This window comes from Mycteria americana, chromosome 2 (assembly GCF_035582795.1).
Source record: "Mycteria americana isolate JAX WOST 10 ecotype Jacksonville Zoo and Gardens chromosome 2, USCA_MyAme_1.0, whole genome shotgun sequence".
NCBI classification, from domain to species: domain Eukaryota; kingdom Metazoa; phylum Chordata; class Aves; order Ciconiiformes; family Ciconiidae; genus Mycteria; species Mycteria americana.
The window spans coordinates 66865705-66886908 of NC_134366.1; positions in this window are offsets into that span (position 1 = coordinate 66865705).

A 21204-nucleotide genomic window follows, 5' to 3' on the forward strand; every position below is an offset into this window, starting at 1 on the left:
CAGACATTCGCGCTCTACTAAAGCTTTGCTAGGTAATGGGGCAACACGCTGTATGACTCTCTCTCAGTGCCCCGCAGTGAAATTGGAAACGTCCAGAGATTGTGCCCACAGGAAAGCTGCCAGCACTGAAAGCTGTAGCTGGTTTTCACTGTCCCTTGGAACTGCATTCGCTGCCACACAGACATTCGCGCTCTACTAAAGCTTTGCTAGGTAATGGGGAAACACGCTGTATCTCTCTCTGGCAGAGCCCGGCAGTGAAATTGGAAACGTCCAGAGATTGCGCCCACAGGAAAGCTGCCAGCACTGAAAGCTGTAGCTGGTTTTCACTCTCCCTTGGAAGTGCATTCGCTGCCACACAGACATTCGCGCTCTACTAAAGCTTTGCTAGGTAATGGGGCAACACCCTGTATATCTGTCTCCCAGTGCCCGGCAGTGAACTTGGAAACGTCCAGAGATTGCGCCCACAGGAAAGCAGCCAGCACTGAAAGCTGTAGCTGGTTTTCACTCTCCCTTGGAACTACATTCGCTGCCACACAGACGTTCGCGCTGTGCTAAAGCTTTGCTTCGTAATCGGGCAACACTCTGTATCTCTCTGTGACAGAGCCCGGCTGCCAAATTGGAAACGTCCAGAGATTGCGCCCACAGGAAAGCAGCCAGCACTGAAAGCTGTAGCTGGTTTTCACTGTCCCTTGGAACTGCATTCGCTGCCACACAGACATTCGCGCTCTACTACAGCTTTGCTAGGTAATGGGGCAACACTCTGTTTGACTCTCTCCCAGTGCCCCGCAGTGAAATTGGAAACGTCCAGAGATTGCGCCCACAGGACAGCTGCCAGCACTGAAAGCTGTAGCTGGTATTGACTGTCCCTTGGAACTGCATTCGCTGCCACACAGACATTCGCGCTCTGCTAAAGCATTGCTTGGTAAAGGGGCAACATTCTGTTTCACTCTCTCCCAGTGCCAGGCAGTGAAATTGGAAACGTCCAGAGATTGCGCCCACAGGAAAGCTGCCAGCACTGAAAGCTGTAGCTGGTTTTCACTGTCCCTTGGAACTGCATTCGCTGCCACACAGACGTTCGCGCTCTACTAAAGCTTTGCTAGGTAATGGGGCAACACTCTGTATCTCTCTCTAGGAGAGCCCGGCTACCAAATTGGAAACGTCCAGAGATTGCGCCCACAGGAAAGCTGCCAGCACTGAAAGCTGTAGCTGGTTTTCACTGTCCCTTGGAACTGCATTCGCTGCCACACCGACTTTCGCGCTGTGCTAAAGCATTTCTTCCTAATGGGGCAACACTGTATCTCTCTTTGACAGAGCCCGGCTGCCAAATTGGAAACGTCCAGAGATTGCGCCCACAGGAAAGCTGACAGCACTGAAAGCTGTAGCTGGTTTTCACTGTCCCTTGGAACTGCATTCGCTGCCACACAGACATTCGCGCTCTACTAAAGCTTTGCTAGGCAATGGGGCAACACTCTGTTTGACTCTCTCCCAGTGCCCGGCAGTGAAATTGGAAACGTCCAGAGATTGCGCCCACAGGAAAGCTGCCAGCACTGAAAGCTGTAGCTGGTTTTCACTGTCCCTTGGAACTGCATTCGCTGCCACACAGACATTCGCGCTCTGCTAAAGCATTGCTTGGTAAAGGGGCAACACTCTGTTTGACTCTCTCCCAGTGCCCGGCAGTGAAATTGGAAACGTCCAGAGATTGCGCCCACAGGAAAGCTGCCAGCACTGAAAGCTGTAGCTGGTTTTCACTGTCCCTTGGAACTGCATTCGCTGCCACACAGACATTCGGGCTCTACAAAAGCTTTGCTAGGTAATGGGGCAACACTCTGTTTCTCTCTCTGGCAGAGCCCGGCAGTGAAATTGGAAACGTCCAGAGATTGCGCCCACAGGAAAGCAGCCAGCAGTGAAAGCAGTAGCTGGTTTTCACTGTCGCTTGGAACTACATTCGCTGCCACACAGACGATCGCGCTGTGGTAAAGCTTTGCTTCGTAATCGGGCAACACTCTGTATCTCTCTCTGGCAGAGCCCGGCTGCCAAATTGGAAACGTCCAGAGATTGCGCCCACAGGAAAGCAGCCAGCACTGAAAGCTGTAGCTGGTTTTCACTGTCCCTTGGAACTGCATTCGCTGCCACACAGACATTCGCGCTCTACTAAAGCTTTGCTAGGTAATGGGGCAACACTCTGTTTGACTCTATCCCTGTGCCCGGCAGTGAAATTGGAAACGTCCAGAGATTGCGCCCACAGGAAAGCTGCCAGCACTGAAAGCTGTAGCTGGTTTTCACTGTCTCTTGGAACTGCATTGGCTGCCACACAGACATTCGCGCTCTACAAAAGCTTTGCTAGGTAATGGGGCAACACTCTGTTTGACTCTATCCCTGTGCCCGGCAGTGAAATTGGAAACGTCCAGAGATTGCGCCCACAGGAAAGCTGCCAGCACTGAAAGCTGTAGCTGGTTTTCACTGTCCCTTGGAACTGCATTCGCTGCCACACAGACATTCGCGCTCTGCTAAAGCATTGCTTGGTAAAGGGGCAACATTCTGTTTGACTCTCTCCCAGTGCCCAGCAGTGAAATTGGAAACGTCCAGAGATTGCGCCCACCGGAAAGCTGCCAGCACTGAAAGCTGTAGCTGGTTTTCACTCTCCCTTGGAACTGCATTCGCTGCCACACAGACTTTCGCGCTCTACAAAAGCTTTGCTAGGTAATGGGGCAACACTCTGTTTGACTCTCTCCCAGTGCCAGGCAGTGAAATTGGAAACGTCCAGAGATTGCGCCCACAGGAAAGCTGACAGCACTGAAAGCTGTAGCTGGTTTTCACTCTCCCTTGGAACTACATTCGCTGCCACACAGACGTTCGCGCTGTGCTAAAGCTTTGCTTCGTAATAGGGCAACACTCTGTATCTCTCTCTGGCAGAGCCCGGCAGTGAAATTGGAAACGTCCAGAGATTGCGCCCACAGGAAAGCTGCCAGCACTGAAAGCAGTAGCTGGTTTTCACTGTCCCTTGGAAGTGCATTCGCTGCCACACAGACATTCGCGCTCTACAAAAGCTTTGCTAGGTAATGGGGCAACACTCTTTTTGACTCTATCCCTGTGCCGGCAGTGAAATTGGAAACGTCCAGAGATTGCGCCCACAGGAAAGCTGCCAGCACTGAAAGCTGTAGCTGGTTTTGACTGTCCCTTGGGACTGCATTCGCTGCCACACAGACATTCGCGCTCTGCTAAAGCATTGCTTGGTAATGGGGCAACACGCTGTATGACTCTCTCCCAGTGCCCCGCAGTGAAATTGGAAACGTCCAGAGATTGCGCCCACAGGAAAGCTGCCAGCACTGAAAGCTGTAGCTGGTTTTCACTCTCCCTTGGAACTGCATTCGCTGCCACACAGACTTTCGCGCTGTGCTAAAGCATTTCTTCCTAATGGGGCAACACTGTATCTCTCTGTGACAGAGCCCAGCTGCCAAATTGGAAACGTCCAGAGATTGCGCCCACAGGAAAGCTGCCAGCACTGAAAGCTGTAGCTGGTTTTCACTGTCCCTTGGAACTGCATTCGCTGCCACACAGACATTCGCGCTCTACTAAAGCTTTGCTAGGCAATGGGGCAACACTCTGTTTCACTCTCTCCCAGTGACCGGCAGTGAAATTGGAAACGTCCAGAGATTGCGCCCACAGGAAAGCTGCCAGCACTGAAAGCTGTAGCTGGTTTTCACTGTCCCTTGGAACTGCATTCGCTGCCACACAGACATTCGCGCTCTGCTAAAGCATTGCTTGGTAAAGGGGCAACACTCTGTTTGACTCTCTCCCAGTGCCCGGCAGTGAAATTGGAAACGTCCAGAGATTGCGCCCACAGGAAAGCTGCCAGCACTGAAAGCTGTAGCTGGTTTTGACTCTCCCTTGGAACTGCATTCGCTGCCACACAGACATTCGCGCTCTACAAAAGCTTTGCTAGGTAATGGGGCAACACTCTTTTTGACTCTATCCCTGTGCCGGCAGTGAAATTGGAAACGTCCAGAGATTGCGCCCACAGGAAAGCTGCCAGCACTGAAAGCTGTAGCTGGTTTTGACTGTCCCTTGGGACTGCATTCGCTGCCACACAGACATTCGCGCTCTGCTAAAGCATTGCTTGGTAATGGGGCAACACGCTGTATGACTCTCTCCCAGTGCCCCGCAGTGAAATTGGAAACGTCCAGAGATTGCGCCCACAGGAAAGCTGCCAGCACTGAAAGCTGTAGCTGGTTTTCACTCTCCCTTGGAACTGCATTCGCTGCCACACAGACTTTCGCGCTGTGCTAAAGCATTTCTTCCTAATGGGGCAACACTGTATCTCTCTGTGACAGAGCCCGGCTGCCAAATTGGAAACGTCCAGAGATTGCGCCCATAGGAAAGCTGCCAGCACTGAAAGCTGTAGCTGGTTTTCACTGTCCCTTGGAACTGCATTCGCTGCCACACAGACATTCGCGCTCTACAAAAGCTTTGCTAGGCAATGGGGCAACACTCTGTTTGACTCTCTCCCAGTGCCCGGCAGTGAAATTGGAAACGTCCAGAGATTGCGCCCACAGGAAAGCTGCCAGCACTGAAAGCTGTAGCTGGTTTTCACTGTCCCTTGGAACTGCATTCGCTGCCACACAGACATTCGCGCTCTGCTAAAGCATTGCTTGGTAAAGGGGCAACACTCTGTTTGACTCTCTCCCAGTGCCCGGCAGTGAAATTGGAAACGTCCAGAGATTGCGCCCACAGGAAAGCTGCCAGCACTGAAAGCTGTAGCTGGTTTTCACTGTCCCTTGGAACTACATTCACTGCCACACAGACGTTCGCGCTCTACTAAAGCTTTGCTAGGTAATGGGAAAACACTCTTTATCTCCATCTGACAGAGCCCGGCTGCCACATTGGAAACGTCCACAGATTGCGCCCACAGGAAAGCTGCCAGCACTGAAAGCTGTAGCTGGTTTTCACTGTCCCTTGGAACTGCATTCGCTGCCACAAAGACATTCGCGCTATACTAAAGCTTTATTAGGTAATGGGGCAACACTCTTTATCTCTCTCTGGCAGAGCCCGGCAGTGAAATTGGAAACGTCCAGAGATTGCGCCCACAGGAAAGCTGCCAGCACTGAAAGCTGTAGCTGATTTTCACTCTCCCTTGGAACTGCATTCGCTGCCACACAGACATTCGCGCTCTACTAAAGCTTTGCTAGGTAATGGGGCAACACGCTGTATGACTCTCTCTCAGTGCCCCGCAGTGAAATTGGAAACGTCCAGAGATTGTGCCCACAGGAAAGCTGCCAGCACTGAAAGCTGTAGCTGGTTTGCACTGTCCCTTGGAACTGCATTCGCTGCCACACAGACATTCGCGCTCTACTAAAGCTTTGCTAGGTAATGGGGCAACACGCTGTATCTCTCTCTGGCAGAGCCCGGCAGTGAAATTGGAAACGTCCAGAGATTGCGCCCACAGGAAAGCTGCCATCACTGAAAGCTGTAGCTGGTTTTCACTCTCCCTTGGAAGTGCATTCGCTGCCACACAGACATTCGCGCTCTACTAAAGCTTTGCTAGGTAATGGGGCAACACGCTGTATCTCTCTCTGGCAGAGCCCGGCAGTGAAATTGGAAACGTGCAGAGATTGCGCCCACAGGAAAGCTGCCAGCACTGAAAGCTGTAGCTGGTTTTCACTCTCCCTTGGAACTGCATTCGCTGCCACACAGACATTCGCGCTCTACTAAAGCTTTGCTAGGTAACGGAGCAACATTCTGTATGACTCTCTCCCAGTGCCCGGCAGTGAAATTGGAAACGTCCACAGATTGCGCCCACAGGAAAGCTGCCAGCACTGAAAGCTGTAGCTGGTTTTCACTGTCCCTTGGAACTGCATTCGCTGCCACAAAGACATTCGCGCTCTACTAAAGCTTTGCTAGGTAATGGGGCAACACTCTTTATCTCTCTGTGACAGAGCCCGGCTGCCAAACTGGAAACGTCCAGAGATTGCGCCCACAGGAAAGCTGCCAGCACTGAAAGCTGTATCTGGTTTTCACTGTCCCTTGGAACTGCATTCGCTGCCACACAGACATTCGCGCTCTACAAAAGCTTTGCTAGGCAATGGGGCAACACTCTGACTCTCTCCCAGTGCCCGGCAGTGAAATTGGAAACGTCCAGAGATTGCGCCCACAGGAAAGCTGCCAGCACTGAAAGCTGTAGCTGGTTTTCACTGTCCCTTGGAACTGCATTCGCTGCCACACAGACTTTCCCGCTGTGCTAAAGCATTTCTTCCTAATGGGGCAACACTCTATCTCTCTGTGACAGAGCCCGGCTGCCAAATTGGAAACGTCCAGAGCTTGCGCCCACAGGAAAGCTGCCAGCACTGAAAGCTGTAGCTGGTTTTCACTGTCCCTTGGAACTGCATTCGCTGCCACACAGACATTCGCGCTCTGCTAAGCATTGCTTGGTAAAGGGGCAACACTCTGTTTGACTCTCTCCCAGTGCCCGGCAGTGAAATTGGAAACGTCCAGAGATTGCGCCCACAGGAAAGCTGCCAGCACTGAAAGCTGTAGCTGGTTTTCACTCTCCCTTGGAACTGCATTCGCTGCCACACAGACATTCGCGCTCTACAAAAGCTTTGCTACGTAATGGGGCAACACTCTGTATCTCTCTCTGGCAGAGCCCGGCTACCAAATTGGAAACGTCCAGAGATTGCGCCCACAGGAAAGCTGCCAGCACTGAATGCTATAGCTGGTTTTAACTGTCCCTTGGAACTACATTCGCTGCCACACAGACGTTCGCGCTCTACTAAAGCTTTGCTAGGTAATGGGACAACACTCTTTATCTCCATCTGACAGAGCCCGGCTGCCAAATTGGAAACGTCCACAGATTGCGCCCACAGGAAAGCTGCCAGCACTGAAAGCTGTAGCTGGTTTTCACTGTCCCTTGGAACTGCATTCGCTGCCACACAGACATTCGCGCTCTACTACAGCTTTGCTAGGTAATGGGGCAACACTCTGTTTGAATCTCTCCCAGTGCCCGGCAGTGAAATTGGAAACGTCCAGAGATTGAGCCCACAGGAAAGCTGCCAGCACTGAAAGCTGTAGCTGGTTTTCACTGTCTCTTGGAACTGCATTGGCTGCCACACAGACATTCGCGCTCCATAAAAGCTTTGCTAGGTAATGGGGCAACACTCTGTTTGACTCTCTCCCAGTGCCCCGCAGTGAAATTGGAAACGTCCAGAGATTGCGCCCACAGGAAAGCTGCCAGCACTGAAAGCTGTAGCTGGTTTTCACTGTCCCTTGGAACTGCATTCGCTGTGACACAGACATTCGCGCTCTGCTAAAGCATTGCTTGGTAAAGGGGCAACATTCTGTTTGACTCTCTCCCAGTGCCCGGCAGTGAAATTGGAAACGTCCAGAGATTGCGCCCACAGGAAAGCTGCCAGCACTGAAAGCTGTAGCTGGTTTTCACTGTCCCTTGGAACTGCATTCGCTGCCACACAGACATTCGCGCTCTACTAAAGCTTTGCTAGGTAATGGGGCAACACTCTGTTTGACTCTCTCCCAGTGCCCGGCAGTGAAATTGGAAACGTCCAGAGATTGCGCCCACAGGAAAGCTGCCAGCACTGAAAGCTGTAGCTGGTTTTCACTGTCCCTTGGAACTACTCTCGCAGCCACACAGACGTTCGCGCTGTGCTAAAGCTTTGCTTCGTAATAGGGCAACACTCTGTATCTCTCTCTGGCAGAGCCCGGCAGTGAAATTGGAAACGTCCAGAGATTGCGCCCACAGGAAAGCAGCCAGCACTGAAAGCAGTAGCTGGTTTTCACTGTCCCTTGGAAGTGCATTCGCTGCCACACAGATATTCGCGCTCTACAAAAGCTTTGCTAGGTAATGGGGCAACACTCTTTTTGACTCTATCCCTGTGCCGGCTGCCAAATTGGAAACGTCCACAGATTGCGCCCACAGGAAAGCTGCCAGCACTGAAAGCTGTAGCTGGTTTTGACTGTCCCTTGGGACTGCATTCGCTGCCACACAAACATTCGCGCTCTGCTAAAGCATTGCTTGGTAATGGGGCAACACGCTGTATGACTCTCTCCCAGTGCCCCGCAGTGAAATTGGAAACGTCCAGAGATTGCGCCCACAGGAAAGCTGCCAGCACTGAAAGCTGTAGCTGGTTTTCACTGTCCCTTGGAACTGCATTCGCTGCCACACAGACATTCGCGCTCTACTAAAGCTTTGCTAGGTAACGGGGCAACACTCTGTATGACTCTCTCCCAGTGCCCGGCAGTGAAATTGGAAACGTCCAGAGATTGCGCCCACAGGAAAGCTGCCAGCACTGAAAGCTGTAGCTGGTTTTCACTCTCCCTTGGAACTGCATTCGCTGCCACACAGACATTCGCGCTCTACAAAAGCTTTGCTACGTAATGGGGCAACACTCTTTTTGAGTCTATCCCAGTGCCAGGCAGTGAAATTGGAAACGTCCACAGATTGCGCCCACAGGAAAGCTGCCAGCACTGAAAGCTGTAGCTGGTTTTCACTGTCCCTTGGAACTGCATTCGCTGCCACACAGACATTCGCGCTCTACTAAAGCTTTGCTAGGTAATGGGGCAACACTCTGTATCTCTCTCTGGCAGAGCCCGGCAGTGAAATTGGAAACGTCCAGAGATTGCGCCCACAGGAAAGCTGCCAGCACTGAAAGCTGTAGCTGGTTTTCACTGTCGCTTGGAACTACATTCGCTGCCACAAAGACGTTCGCGCTGTGCTAAAGCTTTTCTTCGTAATCGGGCAACACTGTGTATCTCTCTCTGGCAGAGCCCGGCTGCCAAATTGGAAACGTCCAGAGATTGCGCCCACAGGAAAGCAGCCAGCACTGAAAGCTGTAGCTGGTTTTCACTGTCCCTTGGAACTGCATTCGCTGCCACACAGACATTCGCGCTCTACTACAGCTTTGCTAGGTAATGGGGCAACACTCTGTTTGACTTTCTCCCAGTGCCCCCAGTGAAATTGGAAACGTCCAGAGATTGAGCCCACAGGAAAGCTGCCAGCACTGAAAGCTGTAGCTGGTTTTCACTGTCTCTTGGAACTGCATTGGCTGCCACACAGACATTCGCGCTCTACAAAAGCTTTGCTAGGTAATGGGGCAACACTCTGTTTGACTCTCTCCCAGTGCCCCGCAGTGAAATTGGAAACGTCCAGAGATTGCGCCCACAGGAAAGCTGCCAGCACTGAAAGATGTAGCTGGTTTTCACTGTCCCTTGGAACTACATTCGCTGCCACACAGATGTTCGCGCTGTGCTAAAGCTTTGCTTCGTAATAGGGCAACACTCTGTATCTCTCTCTGGCAGAGCCCGGCTACCAAATTGGAAACGTCCAGAGATTGCGCCCACAGGAAAGCTGCCAGCACTGAAAGCTGTAGCTGGTTTTGACTGTCCCTTGGAACTGCATTCGCTGCCACACAGACATTCGCGCTCTACTAAATCTTTGCTAGGTAATGGGGCAACACGCTGTATGACTCTCTCCCAGTGCCCCGCAGTGAAATTGGAAACGTCCAGAGATTGTGCCCACAGGAAAGCTGCCAGCACTGAAAGCTGTAGCAGGTTTTCACTGTCCCTTGGAACTGCATTCGCTGCCACACAGACATTCGCGCTCTACAAAAGCTTTGCTAGGTAATGGGGCAACACTCTGTTTGACTCTATCCCTGTGCCCGGCAGTGAAATTGGAAACGTCCAGAGATTGCGCCCACAGGAAAGCTGCCAGCACTGAAAGCTGTAGCTGTTTTTCACTGTCCCTTGGAACTGCATTCGCTGCCAGACAGACATTCGCGCTCTGCTAAAGCTTTGCTTCGTAATCGGGCAACACTCTGTATCTCTCTCTGGCAGAGCCCGGCTGCCAAATTGAAAACGTCCAGAGATTGCGCCCACAGGAAAGCTGCCAGCACTGAAAGCTGTAGCTGGTTTTCACTGTCCCTTGGAACTGCATTCGCTGCCACACAGACATTCGCGCTCTACTAAAGCTTTGCTAGGTAATGGGGCAACACGCTGTATCTCTCTCTGGCAGAGCCCGGCAGTGAAATTGGAAACGTCCAGAGATTGCACCCACAGGAAAGCTGCCAGCACTGAAAGCTGTAGCTGGTTTTCACTGTCGCTTGGAACTACATTCGCTGCCACACAGACGTTCGCGCTGTGCTAAAGCTTTGCTTCGTAATCGGGCAACACACTGTATCTCTCTCTGGCAGAGCCCGGCTGCCAAATTGGAAACGTCCAGAGATTGCGCCCACAGGAAAGCAGCCAGCACTGAAAGCTGTAGCTGGTTTTCACTGTCCCTTGGAACTGCATTCGCTGCCACACAGACATTCGTGCTCTACTAAAGCTTTGCTAGGTAATGGGACAACACGCTGTATCTCTCTCTGGCAGAGCCCGGCAGTGAAATTGGAAACGTCCAGAGATTGCGCCCACAGGAAAGCAGCCAGCACTGAAAGCTGTAGCTGGTTTTCACTGTCCCTTGGAACTGCATTCGCTGCCACACAGACATTCGCGCTCTGCTAAAGCATTGCTTGGTAAAGGGGCAACATTCTGTTTGACTCTCTCCCGGTGCCCAGCAGTGAAATTGGAAACGTCCAGAGATTGCGCCCACCGGAAAGCTGCCAGCACTGAAAGCTGTAGCTGGTTTTCACTCTCCCTTGGAACTGCATTCGCTGCCACACAGACATTCGCGCTCTACAAAAGCTTTGCTAGGTAATGGGGCAACACTCTTTTTGACTCTATCCCTGTGCCGGCAGTGAAATTGGAAACGTCCAGAGATTGCGCCCACAGGAAAGCTGCCAGCACTGAAAGCTGTAGCTGGTTTTGACTGTCCCTTGGGACTGCATTCGCTGCCACACAGACATTCGCGCTCTGCTAAAGCATTGCTTGGTAATGGGGCAACACGCTGTATGACTCTCTCCCAGTGCCCCGCAGTGAAATTGGAAACGTCCAGACATTGCGCCCACAGGAAAGCTGCCAGCACTGAAAGCTGTAGCTGGTTTTCACTGTCCCTTGGAACTGCATTCGCTGCCACACAGACATATGCCCTCTACTAAAGCTTTGCTAGGTAATGGGGCAACACCCTGTATAACTGTCTCCCAGTGCCCCGCAGTGAAATTGGAAACGTCCAGAGATTGCGCCCACAGGAAAGCTGCCAGCACGGAAAGCTGTAGCTGGTTTTCACTGTCCCTTGGAACTGCATTCGCTGCCACACAGACATTCGCGCTCTACAAAAGCTTTGCTAGGTAAAGGGGCAACACTCTGTTTGACTCTCTCCCAGTGCCCGGCAGTGAAATTGGAAACGTCCAGAGCTTGCGCCCACAGGAAAGCTGCCAGCACTGAAAGCTGTAGCTGGTTTTCACTGTCCCTTGGAACTGCATTCGCTGCCACACAGACATTCGCGCTCTGCTAAGCATTGCTTGGTAAAGGGGCAACACTCTGTTTGACTCTCTCCCAGTGCCCGGCAGTGAAATTGGAAACGTCCAGAGATTGCGCCCACAGGAAAGCTGCCAGCACTGAAAGCTGTAGCTGGTTTTCACTCTCCCTTGGAACTGCATTCGCTGCCACACAGACATTCGCGCTCTACAAAAGCTTTGCTACGTAATGGGGCAACAGTCTGTATCTCTCTCTGGCAGAGCGCGGCTACCAAATTGGAAACGTCCAGAGATTGCGCCCACAGGAAAGCTGCCAGCACTGAATGCTATAGCTGGTTTTAACTGTCCCTTGGAACTACATTCGCTGCCACACAGACATTCGCGCTCTGCTAAAGCATTGCTTGGTAATGGGGCAACACTCTTTATCTCCATCTGACAGAGCCCGGCTGCCAAATTGGAAACGTCCACCGATTGCGCCCACAGGAAAGCTGCCAGCACTGAAAGCTGTAGCTGGTTTTCACTGTCCCTTGGAACTGCATTCGCTGCCACACAGACATTCGCGCTCTACAAAAGCTTTGCTAGGTAATGGGGCAACACTCTGTTTGACTCTCTCCCAGTGCCCGGCAGTGAAATTGGAAACGTCCAGAGATTGAGCCCACAGGAAAGCTGCCAGCACTGAAAGCTGTAGCTGGTTTTCACTGTCTCTTGGAACTGCATTGGCTGCCACACAGACATTCGCGCTCTATAAAAGCTTTGCTAGGTAATGGGGCAACACTCTGTTTGACTCTCTCCCAGTGCCCCGCAGTGAAATTGGAAACGTCCAGAGATTGCGCCCACAGGAAAGCTGCCAGCACTGAAAGCTGTAGCTGGTTTTCACTGTTCCTTGGAACTGCATTCGCTGTGACACAGACATTCGCGCTCTGCTAAAGCATTGCTTGGTAAAGGGGCAACATTCTGTTTGACTCTCTCCCAGTGCCCGGCAGTGAAATTGGAAACGTCCAGAGATTGCGCCCACAGGAAAGCTGCCAGCACTGAAAGCTGTAGCTGGTTTTCACTGTCCCTTGGAACTGCATTCGCTGCCACACAGACATTCGCGCTCTACTAAAGCTTTGCTAGGTAATGGGGCAACACTCTGTTTGACTCTCTCCCAGTGCCCGGCAGTGAAATTGGAAACGTCCAGAGATTGCGCCCACAGGAAAGCTGCCAGCACTGAAAGCTGTAGCTGGTTTTCACTGTCCCTTGGAACTACTTTCGCTGCCACACAGACGTTCGCGCTGTGCTAAAGCTTTGCTTCGTAATAGGGCAACACTCTGTATCTCTCTCTGGCAGAGCCCGGCAGTGAAATTGGAAACGTCCAGAGATTGCGCCCACAGGAAAGCAGCCAGCACTGAAAGCAGTAGCTGGTTTTCACTGTCCCTTGGAAGTGCATTGGCTGCCACACAGATATTCGCGCTCTACAAAAGCTTTGCTAGGTAATGGGGCAACACTCTTTTTGACTCTATCCCTGTGCCGGCTGCCAAATTGGAAACGTCCACAGATTGCGCCCACAGGAAAGCTGCCAGCACTGAAAGTTGTAGCTGGTTTTGACTGTCCCTTGGGACTGCATTCGCTGCCACACAAACATTCGCGCTCTGCTAAAGCATTGCTTGGTAATGGGGCAACACGCTGTATGACTCTCTCCCAGTGCCCCGCAGTGAAATTGGAAACGTCCAGAGATTGCGCCCACAGGAAAGCTGCCAGCACTGAAAGCTGTAGCTGGTTTTCACTGTCCCTTGGAACTGCATTCGCTGCCACACAGACATATGCCCTCTACTAAAGGTTTGCTAGGTAATGGGGTAACACCCTGTATAACTGTCTCCCAGTGCCCCGCACTGAAATTGGAAACGTCCAGAGCTTGCGCCCACAGGAAAGCTGCCAGCACTGAAAGCTGTAGCTGGTTTTCACTGTCCCTTGGAACTGCATTCGCTGCCACACAGACATTCGCGCTCTACTAAAGCTTTGCTAGGTAACGGGGCAACACTCTGTATGACTCTCTCCCAGTGCCCGGCAGTGAAATTGGAAACGTCCAGAGATTGCGCCCACAGGAAAGCTGCCAGCACTGAAAGCTGTAGCTGGTTTTCACTCTCCCTTGGAACTGCATTCGCTGCCACACAGACATTCGCGCTCTACAAAAGCTTTGCTACGTAATGGGGCAACACTCTGTATCTCTCTCTGGCAGAGCCCGGCTACCAAATTGGAAACGACCAGAGATTGCGCCCACAGGAAAGCTGCCAGCACTGAATGCTATAGCTGGTTTTCAGTGTCCCTTGGAACTACATTCGCTGCCACACAGACGTTCGCGCTCTACTAAAGCTTTGCTAGGTAATGGGGCAACACTCTTTATCTCCATCTGACAGAGCCCGGCTGCCAAATTGGAAACGTCCACAGATTGCGCCCACAGGAAAGCTGCCAGCACTGAAAGCTGTAGCTGGTTTTCACTGTCCCTTGGAACTGCATTCGCTGCCACACAGACATTTGCGCTCTACAAAAGCTTTGCTAGGTAATGGGGCAACACTCTGTATCTCTCTCTGGCAGAGCCCGGCAGTGAAATTGGAAACGTCCAGAGATTGCGCCCACAGGAAAGCTGCCAGCACTGAAAGCTGTAGCTGGTTTTCACTGTCGCTTGGAACTACATTCGCTGCCACACAGACGTTCGCGCTGTGCTAAAGCTTTGCTTCGTAATCGGGCAACACTGTGTATCTCTCTCTGGCAGAGCCCGGCTGCCAAATTGGAAACGTCCAGAGATTGCGCCCACAGGAAAGCAGCCAGCACTGAAAGCTGTAGCTGGTTTTCACTGTCCCTTGGAACTGCATTCGCTGCCACACAGACATTCGCGCTCTACTACAGCTTTGCTAGGTAATGGGGCAACACTCTGTTTGACTCTCTCCCAGTGCCCCGCAGTGAAATTGGAAACGTCCAGAGATTGAGCCCACAGGAAAGCTGCCAGCACTGAAAGCTGTAGCTGGTTTTCACTGTCTCTTGGAACTGCATTGGCTGCCACACAGACATTCGCGCTCTACAAAAGCTTTGCTAGGTAATGGGGCAACACTCTGTTTGACTCTCTCCCAGTGCCCCGCAGTGAAATTGGAAACGTCCAGAGATTGCGCCCACAGGAAAGCTGCCAGCACTGAAAGCTGTAGCTGGTTTTCACTGTCCCTTGGAACTACATTCGCTGCCACACAGATGTTCGCGCTGTGCTAAAGCTTTGCTTCGTAATAGGGCAACACTCTGTATCTCTCTCTGGCAGAGCCCGGCTACCAAATTGGAAACGTCCAGATATTGCGCCCACAGGAAAGCTGCCAGCACTGAAAGCTGTAGCTGGTTTTGACTGTCCCTTGGAACTGCATTCGCTGCCACACAGACATTCGCGCTCTACTAAAGCTTTGCTAGGTAATGGGGCAACACGCTGTATGACTCTCTCCCAGTGCCCCGCAGTGAAATTGGAAACGTCCAGAGATTGTGCCCACAGGAAAGCTGCCAGCACTGAAAGCTGTAGCTGGTTTTCACTGTCCCTTGGAACTGCATTCGCTGCCACACAGACATTCGCGCTCTACAAAAGCTTTGCTAGGTAATGGGGCAACAGTCTGTTTGACTCTATCCCTGTCCCCGGCAGTGAAATTGGAAACGTCCAGAGATTGCGCCCACAGGAAAGCTGCCAGCACTGAAAGCTGTAGCTGGTTTTCACTGTCCCTTGGAACTGCATTCGCTGCCACACAGACATATGCCCTCTACTAAAGGTTTGCTAGGTAATGGGGTAACACCCTGTATAACTGTCTCCCAGTGCCCCGCACTGAAATTGGAAACGTCCAGAGCTTGCGCCCACAGGAAAGCTGCCAGCACTGAAAGCTGTAGCTGGTTTTCACTGTCCCTTGGAACTGCATTCGCTGCCACACAGACATTCGCGCTCTACTAAAGCTTTGCTAGGTAACGGGGCAACACTCTGTATGACTCTCTCCCAGTGCCCGGCAGTGAAATTGGAAACGTCCAGAGATTGCGCCCACAGGAAAGCTGCCAGCACTGAAAGCTGTAGCTGGTTTTCACTCTCCCTTGGAACTGCATTCGCTGCCACACAGACATTCGCGCTCTACAAAAGCTTTGCTACGTAATGGGGCAACACTCTGTATCTCTCTCTGGCAGAGCCCGGCTACCAAATTGGAAACGACCAGAGATTGCGCCCACAGGAAAGCTGCCAGCACTGAATGCTATAGCTGGTTTTCAGTGTCCCTTGGAACTACATTCGCTGCCACACAGACGTTCGCGCTCTACTAAAGCTTTGCTAGGTAATGGGACAACACTCTTTATCTCCATCTGACAGAGCCCGGCTGCCAAATTGGAAACGTCCACAGATTGCGCCCACAGGAAAGCTGCCAGCACTGAAAGCTGTAGCTGGTTTTCACTGTCCCTTGGAACTGCATTCGCTGCCACACAGACATTCGCGCTCTACAAAAGCTTTGCTAGGTAATGGGGCAACACTCTGTATCTCTCTCTGGCAGAGCCCGGCAGTGAAATTGGAAACGTCCAGAGATTGCGCCCACAGGAAAGCTGCCAGCACTGAAAGCTGTAGCTGGTTTTCACTGTCGCTTGGAACTACATTCGCTGCCACACAGACGTTCGCGCTGTGCTAAAGCTTTGCTTCGTAATCGGGCAACACTGTGTATCTCTCTCTGGCAGAGCCCGGCTGCCAAATTGGAAACGTCCAGAGATTGCGCCCACAGGAAAGCAGCCAGCACTGAAAGCTGTAGCTGGTTTTCACTGTCCCTTGGAACTGCATTCGCTGCCACACAGACATTCGCAGTCTACTACAGCTTTGCTAGGTAATGGGGCAACACTCTGTTTGACTCTCTCCCAGTGCCCCGCAGTGAAATTGGAAACGTCCAGAGATTGAGCCCACAGGAAAGCTGCCAGCACTGAAAGCTGTAGCTGGTTTTCACTGTCTCTTGGAACTGCATTGGCTGCCACACAGACATTCGCGCTCTACAAAAGCTTTGCTAGGTAATGGGGCAACACTCTGTTTGACTCTCTCCCAGTGCCCCGCAGTGAAATTGGAAACGTCCAGAGATTGCGCCCACAGGAAAGCTGCCAGCACTGAAAGCTGTAGCTGGTTTTCACTGTCCCTTGGAACTACATTCGCTGCCACACAGATGTTCGCGCTGTGCTAAAGCTTTGCTTCGTAATAGGGCAACACTCTGTATCTCTCTCTGGCAGAGCCCGGCTACCAAATTGGAAACGTCCAGATATTGCGCCCACAGGAAAGCTGCCAGCAGTGAAAGCTGTAGCTGGTTTTGACTGTCCCTTGGAACTGCATTCGCTGCCACACAGACATTCGCGCTCTACTAAAGCTTTGCTAGGTAATGGGGCAACACGCTGTATGACTCTCTCCCAGTGCCCCGCAGTGAAATTGGAAACGTCCAGAGATTGTGCCCACAGGAAAGCTGCCAGCACTGAAAGCTGTAGCTGGTTTTCACTGTCCCTTGGAACTGCATTCGCTGCCACACAGACATTCGCGCTCTACAAAAGCTTTGCTAGGTAATGGGGCAACAGTCTGTTTGACTCTATCCCTGTCCCCGGCAGTGAAATTGGAAACGTCCAGAGATTGCGCCCACAGGAAAGCTGCCAGCACTGAAATCTGTAGCTGTTTTTCACTGTCCCTTGGAACTGCATTCGCTGCCACACAGACATTCGCGCTCTGCTAAAGCTTTGCTTCGTAATCGGGCAACACTCTGTATCTTTCTCTGGCAGAGCCCGGCTGCCAAATTGAAAACGTCCAGAGATTGCGCCCACAGGAAAGCTGCCAGCACTGAAAGCTGTAGCTGGTTTTCACTGTCCCTTGGAACTGCATTCGCTGCCACACAGACATTCGCGCTCTACTAAAGCTTTGCTAGGTAATGGGGCAACACGCTGTATCTCTCTCTGGCAGAGCCCGGCAGTGAAATTGGAAACGTCCAGAGATTGCGCCCACAGGAAAGCTGCCAGCACTGAAAGCTGTAGCTGGTTTTCACTGTCGCTTGGAACTACATTCGCTGCCACACAGACGTTCGCGCTGTGCTAAAGCTTTGCTTCGTAATCGGGCAACACACTGTATCTCTCTCTGGCAGAGCCCGGCTGCCAAATTGGAAACGTCCAGAGATTGCGCCCACAGGAAAGCAGCCAGCACTGAAAGCTGTAGCTGGTTTTCACTGTCCCTTGGAACTGCATTCGCTGCCACACAGACATTCGCGCTCTACTAAAGCTTTGCTAGGTAATGGGACAACACGCTGTATCTCTCTCTGGCAGAGCCCGGCAGTGAAATTGGAAACGTCCAGAGATTGCGCCCACAGGAAAGCTGCCAGCACTGAAAGCTGTAGCTGGTTTTCACTGTCGCTTGGAACTACATTCGCTGCCACACAGACGTTCGCGCTGTGCTAAAGCTTTGCTTCGTAATCGGGCAACACACTGTATCTCTCTCTGGCAGAGCCCGGCTGCCAAATTGGAAACGTCCAGAGATTGCGCCCACAGGAAAGCAGCCAGCACTGAAAGCTGTAGCTGGTTTTCACTGTCCCTTGGAACTGCATTCGCTGCCACACAGACATTCGCGCTCTACAAATGCTTTGCTAGGTAATGGGGCAACACTCTGTATCTCTCTCTGGCAGAGCCCGGCAGTGAAATTGGAAACGTCCAGAGATTGCGCCCACAGGAAAGCAGCCAGCACTGAAAGCAGTAGCTGGTTTTCACTGTCCCTTGGAAGTGCATTCGCTGCCACACAGACATTCGCGCTATGCTAAAGCATTGCTTGGTAATGGGGCAACACTCTTTTTGACTCTATCCCTGTGCCGGCAGTGAAATTGGAAACGTCCAGAGATTGCGCCCACAGGAAAGCTGCCAGCACTGAAAGCTGTAGCTGGTTTTGACTGTCCCTTGGGACTGCATTCGCTGCCACACAAACATTCGCGCTCTACAAAAGCTTTGCTAGGTAATGGGGCAACACTCTGTTTGACTCTCTCCCAGTGCCCGGCAGTGAAATTGGAAACGTCCAGAGATTGCGCCCACAGGAAAGCTGCCAGCACTGAAAGCTGTAGCTGGTTTTCACTGTCCCTTGGAACTGCATTCGCTGCCACACAGACATTTGCGCTCTGCAAAAGTTTTGCTAGGTAATGGGGCAACACTCTGTATCTCTCTCTGGCAGAGCCCGGCAGTGAAATTGGAAACGTCCAGAGATTGCGCCCACAGGAAAGCAGCCAGCACTGAAAGCTGTAGCTGGTTTTCACTGTCCCTTGGAACTGCATTCGCTGCCACACAGACATTCGCGCTCTACTAAAGCTTTGCTAGGTAATGGAGGAACACTCTGTATCTCCACCTGACAGAGCCCGGCTGCCAAATTGGAAACGTCCAGAGATTGCGCCCCCAGGAAAGCTGCCAGCACTGAAAGCTGTAGCTGGTTTTCACTGTCCCTTGGAACTGCATTCGCTGCCAAACAGACATTCGCGCTCTACTAAAGCTTTGCTAGGTAATGGGGCAACAGTCTGTTTGACTCTATCCCTGTGCCCGGCAGTGAAATTGGAAACGTCCAGAGATTGCGCCCACAGGAAAGCTGCCAGCACTGAAAGCTGTAGCTGGTTTTCACTGTCCCTTGGAACTGCATTCGCTGCCACACAGACATTCGCGCTCTGCTAAAGCTTTGCTTCGTAATCGGGCAACACACTGTATCTCTCTCTGGCAGAGCCCGGCTGCCAAATTGGAAACGTCCAGAGATTGCGCCCACAGGAAAGCAGCCAGCACTGAAAGCTGTAGCTGGTTTTCACTGTCCCTTGGAACTGCATTCGCTGCCACACAGACATTCGAGCTCTACAAATGCTTTGCTAGGTAATGGGGCAACACTGTGTATCTCTCTCTGGCAGAGCCCGGCAGTGAAATTGGAAACGTCCAGAGATTGCGCCCACAGGAAAGCAGCCAGCACTGAAAGCTGTAGCTGGTTTTCACTGTCCCTTGGAACTGCATTCGCTGCCACACAGACATTCGCGCTCTACTAAAGCTTTGCTAGGTAATGGGGCAACACGCTGTATCTCTCTCTGGCAGAGCCCGGCTACCAAATTGGAAACGTCCAGAGATTGCGCCCACAGGAAAGCTGCCAGCACTGAAAGCTGTAGCTGGTTTTCACTGTCGCTTGGAACTACATTCGCTGCCACACAGACGTTCGCGCTGTGCTAAAGCTTTGCTTCGTAATCGGGCAACACACTGTATCTCTCTCTGGCAGAGCCCGGCTGCCAAATTGGAAACGTCCAGAGATTGCGCCCACAGGAAAGCAGCCAGCACTGAAAGCTGTAGCTGGTTTTCACTGTCCCTTGGAACTGCATTCGCTGCCACACAGACATTCGAGCTCTACAAATGCTTTGCTAGGTAATGGGGCAACACTGTGTATCTCTCTCTGGCAGAGCCCGGCAGTGAAATTGGAAACGTCCAGAGATTGCGCCCACAGGAAAGCAGCCAGCACTGAAAGCTGTAGCTGGTTTTCACTCTCCCTTGGAACTGCATTCGCTGCCACACAGACATTCGCGCTATGCTAAAGCATTGCTTGGTAATGGGGCAACACGCTGTATGACTCTCTCCCAGTGCCCCGCAGTGAAATTGGAAACGTCCAGAGATTGCGCCCACAGGAAAGCTGCCAGCACTGAAAGCTGTAGCTGGTTTTCACTGTCCCTTGGAACTGCATTCGCTGCCACACAGACATATGCCCTCTACTAAAGGTTTGCTATGTAATGGGGCAACACCGTGTATAACTGTCTCCCAGTGCCCCGCAGTGAAATTGGAAACGTCCAGAGCTTGCGCCCACAGGAAAGCTGCCAGCACTGAAAGCTGTAGCTGGTTTTCACTGTCCCTTGGAACTGCATTCGCTGCCACACAGACATTCGCGCTCTACTAAAGCTTTGCTAGGTAACGGGGCAACACTCTGTATGACTCTCTCCCAGTGCCCGGCAGTGAAATTGGAAACGTCCAGAGATTGCGCCCACAGGAAAGCTGCCAGCACGGAAAGCTGTAGCTGGTTTTCACTCTCCCTTGGAACTGCGTTCGCTGCCACACAGACATTCGCGCTCTACAAAAGCTGTGCTACGTAATGGGGCAACACTCTGTACCTCTCTCTGGCAGAGCCCGGCTACCAAATTGGAAACGTCCAGAGATTGCGCCCACAGTAAAGCTGCCAGCAGTGCATGCTATAGCTGGTTTTCAGTGTCCCTTGGAACTACATTCGCTGCCACACAGACGTTCGCGCTCTACTAAAGCTTTGCTAGGTAATGGGACAACACTCTTTATCTCCATCTGACAGAGCCCGGCAGCGAAATGGAAATGTCCACAGATTGCGCCCACAGGAAAGCTGCCAGCACTGAAAGCTGTAGCTGGTTTTCACTGTCCCTTGGAACTGCATTCGCTGCCACACAGACATTCGCGCTCTACAAAAGCTTTGCTAGGTAATGGGGCAACACTCTGTATCTCTCTCTGGCAGAGCCCGGCAGTGAAATTGGAAACGTCCAGAGATTGCGCCCACAGGAAAGCTGCCAGCACTGAAAGCTGTAGCTGGTTTTCACTGTCGCTTGGAACTACATTCGCTGCCACACAGACGTTCGCGCTGTGCTAAAGCTTTGCTTCGTAATCGGGCAACACTGTGTATCTCTCTCTGGCAGAGCCCGGCTGCCAAATTGGAAACGCTCAGAGATTGTGCCCACAGGAAAGCAGCCAGCACTGAAAGCTGTAGCTGGTTTTCACTGTCCCTTGGAACTGCATTCGCTGCCACACAGACATTCGCGCTCTACTACAGCTTTGCTAGGTAATGGGGCAA